Source organism: Mastomys coucha, unplaced genomic scaffold (genome assembly GCF_008632895.1).
Source record: "Mastomys coucha isolate ucsf_1 unplaced genomic scaffold, UCSF_Mcou_1 pScaffold1, whole genome shotgun sequence".
NCBI classification, from domain to species: Eukaryota; Metazoa; Chordata; class Mammalia; order Rodentia; family Muridae; genus Mastomys; species Mastomys coucha.
The window spans coordinates 16,999,921-17,005,755 of record NW_022196891.1 but is presented as its reverse complement, the minus strand read 5'-3'; positions in this window follow the sequence as shown (position 1 = coordinate 17,005,755).

The following is a 5,835-nucleotide window of genomic DNA, read 5'->3' as shown; positions in this document are numbered from 1 at the left end:
CAGAGGGGCACATGTCCCCAGGCCTTGGTGTGCAAGGTAAGACCCATCTGGCTCATCTTTGCCCATCAGAGATGACTGAGAAAGTGTCGCTGCCGTTAAGAACACGTCTCCACTTAGGTGTGGAGCTCAGGATGTCTCTCCCTAGCAGTTCTCATCAGTGAGAGCTTTCTGTTCCCATCTGCTCTTCTAGTCTTTGTCTCAATGACTTTCAATGTAAATTAAAGAAATTGGCCTTTTGTCTGTCTTATGCAGATACTCTTTGTCCTTTTGTCTTCTGCAGGCACTCTTTGTCCTTTTGAGGCAGATACATTGTTACTCTTTGTCCCCAGGCTCTCTCCTCAGCTTTACTGCAGCTTTTACCTTGTTTTTTTTTTAATAGTGAAAATGTAACATCCTTTTCCACTGTGGCTCCAGGGTTAAGCTGTTACTTACATATTTTATAGTGCCATTTTCGTTTTCACTGGAATAAACTGTTTAAGTTGCTTGAGGTTCAAACACAACGCCTTATGCTTGTCAAGCTTGCCTTCCAATGGAGACGGGATGAATTGATGGTAGACAGGTAGATAATAGATTATAGACACAAGAGAACAATAGATGATGACATACACATCAATAGATCAATAGATAAATAGATCAATACATGAACTGCTTGCAGGTAGGTAGCCAGCTTGATGGATAAATTATTGACTTATCTGTATACTGATTGGTAGATGAGCAAGTGGATGGAGAGGAACACAGAGGAGGTGACTGACACTTAACCGCTGCCCTTTTCAAAACACAAGGGGTGTGTGAGTTGGTATGTGTGCACATAAACGTGCGTGGGTGTCCTAGTTTGCTTTCTGTTGCTGTGATAAACACTATGATCAAAAGCCAATTTTGCAGTCCATCATGAAGAGAAATCAAGGCATCAGCTCAAGACAGGAGCCTGCAGGCAGGAACTGTGAAGGGACATGGTTTAATGGCTTGTCCCTCCTACCCCTCACCATAAGCACCCTCCCCCCACACCATGGTTCACTCCACTTGCTCCGGAGTGGCAAGTCCATAGTGGGTGGGGTTTTCCCACACCTGTCATTAATCAAGAAAATGCACTGCAGACTTGTTCTCAATTGAGGATCCTTCTTCCCAGACGACTCTACCTTGTATCAAGTTGACAAAAACAAACAAACAAACAACAACAACAACAAAACTAACCAGCATAGTGAATACAGGTGACATGTGTGTACACATGTATGTGAAAACCAGAGGTCGCCATCAGGTGTCTTCCATCAAGCTCTGCTTCTTTCTTTATTCCATTTATTAATGTGTGCATGTTTATGATTCAGGGGAATACACATGCCACGGGCTGCATGTATAGGTCAAAGGGCAGCTTTGAGGAGTCTGTTCTCTACTTTGAATTTTCTCTGGGTTTTGAGCATTGAGCCAGTTCATCAGACTTGCGTGCCTTAACCGGCTAAGCCATTAGGCTTTGAAAGAAACTGGAGCTTGTCATTTGATAGGAGAGTTGGCCAGCAAGCCCCCGAGATCCACCTGTCTTCACTTCCCAGCACAGGGATTATAGGCATGGGCCACCATGCCTGACACTTTCACATGGGCCCCGGGGATCAAATGAAGGTCTTCCACTGCATCATCTCCCCCAACCCCACCTCCAACAAACTCAAAATGCTTTCTGAAGAGCTCTTTCTTCTTGATTCTCTGACTCTGTCTTGGAGGATTTTGTTTGCCTCCTGCTCCTAGCTTCCTCTTTTGCCTCCTTCCTCTCCTCTGCCCCTTAAGAGTGACTGAAGATAGTTCGGCCCCTGTCTCTTCACTGTTGCCCAGCAGGGATGGTGCCAAGGGGAGAGGGGATGTTTTCCCCTGGGCTTTGTTTACCCTGGAAGACAGGCGAGAGAGAACAGATGGAAGGAAAATAAGCAGGAATAAAGCCTACATTAAAAAGAAACATCTTTTGAAGGCTGTTTAGCTTGTGATAAGAACACCCTAACCAAATGCAACCTGGGGGAGAACAGGATTGGAGGCTTACAATTCACAGTTGCAGGGATGCCACAGAGAAGCAAATGAACCCATGCTGCCCCCCTGTCTGGTTCTCAACACCCAGCTAGATTTCTCTACTCAAGAAGTCCAGGGCCCAGCCCAGGAAATGGCGACCTCCACACTCAGGGTGTCGCCCTACCTAAGTTAACATTCGTAACAATCTCACCTTGACAAGCCGACACAGGACACCCAAACCTACACGATTCCTCATTAAGTCTCTGTTCCCAGGGGATTCGGCCAACACTAGCCTGCACAGAGACTGCTCTTCCTGCTGGTATCATCTAAGTAGACGCAGATCATTGTCTGTGTCCATACAGCCTAGATCTGAACCATAGACCGTCCTGCTACTGTGACTTCTGGTACTCGTCCTATAATTGAGTCATGTCCCCCTTGCCTAGTCCTCCCCATGTCCCCCCCCATATGCACCCTTCAGCCCCACAGCAGGGACAACCCCTTCCCATCCTCACATCTCCTCTCTTCCTGAAGATGCACCGTTCATGCGAACTCAGATAGGAAGCCTGAGAGGCTCCTTCGCCTTCCTCTAGTGCTTCTGGATCCGTGGCCACATTCTGACAAAATCATTTCTTGTCCCCAGAAGCCACTGTCTCAATCCAGACCTCTGTCCCCTCACAGCCCAAGCATCCTCCAGCTGGTCTAGGAGACCCCTTTGGAATCTCTCTGCTCCTGTGGCTAGAGATTTCTAAAGTCTAATTGAACCTCATGAGTCCTTCACCCAGCTCAACGGCAAGCAGAGAGCAGACAACCATGTTTAAAGGTCTGAATTTGCCAAGTGTGTCTATCTGCCCTTTTGACACTGACCACTTAAACACTGTCATCTGCAGAGGTCTCACCGAAGGACCATGCAATCAAATTACAAAACCAGATTGTGAGAAGACATCTCATAATGTTTTATGAACGAATGAGCAGGGCAAGGCCAACCTTTTTCAGTAGATCCCACTGTATTGCTTTAGTTTTCTCCCTGTGTGAGAATCCCTTTTTGAGGATAGGCACTTGGCCTTCTGAGCCCTCAGTTGCAACCTCTTTCATTGGGATGCAGCTGTAGATCCACTGAGGTGTATATGGCCATGGGTTGAACAGACCTGGGTGTGAGACAGGAGCTCTTCAGAGATGTGGGCTCCAGTGAATGTCCAGCACTCCAGGGCCTCCCAGGGCATACCCGTCACTGCTGCCTGCCTGGGTTTGTTGAGCAGATGAATAGATAACTAGCTCTTGGGCATCTAGGAGGAGAGATACAGGTGGGAGAAATTCTAAACAGGGTCTTTAGGTGTGGTGGGTGTGATTTATTACCAACCTGGTGGGACATAAAATCTCCAGGCACATCTGTGGGAGAGTTTCTAGATCAAATTAACTAAGGTGGGAGGACTCTCCCTGAATGTGGGCAGCACCATCCCATGGGCTGGGGTCCTGGAGAAAGCAAGCTGGCACCAGCACTCATTACTCTCTGCTGACCCACGGTGGCTACCCTGTGATCACCTGCCTCCTTCCCCTGTGGGCATGCAGCCTGGATCTGAACCATAGATCGTCCTGCTACTGTGACTTCTGGTGCCAGTCCTGTAATTGAGTCATGTCCACCTTGCCTGGTCCTCCCCATGCCCCCCTCATACACACATATGCACCCTTCAGCCCCACAGCGGGGACAACCCCTTCCCATCCTCACATCTCCTCTCTTCCTGTCTTCCTCACCATGAAGGTATCCAGAAGGTGAGGCAGGATGAACCCCACCCTCTTACATTGCCTTTTGTCAGGGATTTTGTCACAGCAATGTGACACACGGTGAACCCAGAGGGGTCGCATGAGGGCTCAGAAGGCCAAGTGTCTATATTGAAAAAGTGATTCTCACACAGGGAGAAAATGAGAGCTGTCCAATGGGATGTACTGAGGATGGCTGGCTTCGCCCTGCTCACTGGCTTCCTTCACAAGCTCAGACTCCACCAAAAGTCGCGATAAGTCATTCCGGATGTGTACTGCTCACACGAAGCTACAGGTGCCTACTTTTCCACACAGTCATTAGCTCAGAATTCTTTCAGAGAGCCATTTTGCCCCTTAGGACAGTGCCTAGGGCAGAGGCATGAACTGCACACTCCTGTACCTGGCGTTCCGGACAATGGGTGTAGCACAGCAAACTTAAAGTCCATCAGTAATGAACAGGCCTTCGGGTGCTGGGAGCTAGCTCAATTAGTAAAGCGTTTGCCTCAAAAGCACGGAAGCCAGAGTTCAAGCCATAGAACCCTTGCAAAAATGAGCCTGGCTGGTGGCCGGAGTTTATAACCTCAGCCCTGTGGATGCAGAAACAGGATGCTACAGAAAAATATGTGGTGATGAGGCTGTAATCCCAACACTCCGAGACTGAGACAGGAACAGCCCTAAGAACCCAAAGTTGCAGGCTAGCCTGGGAGACTGTCTAGTGAGACCTTATCTACACACACACACACACACACACACACACACACTCACACACACTCACACATGCACACACACACAAACTCACACACACTCACACATGCACACACACTCACATGCACTCACACATGCACACACTCACACACTCACACATGCACACACATTCACACACACTCACACATGCACACACATACACTCACACTCACATGCACACACTCACACATGCACACACTCACACACACTCACACATGCACACATACTCACACACACTCACACATGCACATAATCACACACACTCACACATGTACACACACTCACACATGCACACACACACATGCACACACATACACTCACACTCACATGTACACACTCACACACACTCACATATGCATGCACACACACACACACACACATTGAGAAGGGGGAGAGAGGGAGAGACAGACAGATAGACAGACAGACAGACAGACAGACAGACAGACAGAGGGAAACAGAAAGAGAGAAAAAGAGGAAGAACGCAGGCTGGCTGTATATGTAGCTTAGTGGAAGGTACTTATTTAGCTTGTGCAAAGCCTTGGGTTCAATTCCCAGCGCTGCAAAATAAATAAATAAATAAACAAAATAAAGTCTAAAAAACAAAAAAACCCTAAAAATAAAGTGCTATTTGGTCAAATATTTGGTCAAATATTGCCATGGCGAGACTGGAGAGCTCACTTGACTGACAGCCTATTAAAGCGCCCCACCGTGTTTCCTCCAGCTCCCCTGACCCACAGTGAGCACGGTCATCATTACTTTGCCAATAAAAGCAATAAAAGTATGGAAAATGTCTCTGTCTGTGGGGTTGTGTCTGCTGATGAGGAGCTGGAATGAGCGTCTTTTCATATGTTTATTGACTGCCCCCACCCCCGCCCCCCACGGCCCATGGCTGTATTAATTTCCAATCGATTCTAAATTGACTCATTGTTCTTCTTTACAAGTTTCTAAGCGCCCCTGACCCCCAGCACTCTTCCGAAGGCATGGATATGAATATGTAAACTAGTCCCTGGCTTTGTCTCTTGGCTTCCTGTCTGCTGCCTCTCACCATGAAGAATAGCGCTCTCATTTGACAAAGGCTTGTGAAGATGGGTGCTCATCCTGGTTTGGCAGCAAGGAGGGGGACCCTTCAGTTGCACCTGACAGGAGCAAAGGCTCGGAGATGAGAAGGAACATGGAAGATTAATATGACTGGAGCAGTTATGTCGGGAAGGATTGATGAGTGTGAGCTGTCAGGGCAGGAGAGACGGCAGGCAGCCGTGGGGGAGACAGCCAAAAGCTGGATGGAGAATTGTGAGCCACCTGCTCTGAGAGAGAGAGAGAGAGAGAGAGAGAGAGAGAGAGAGAGAGAGA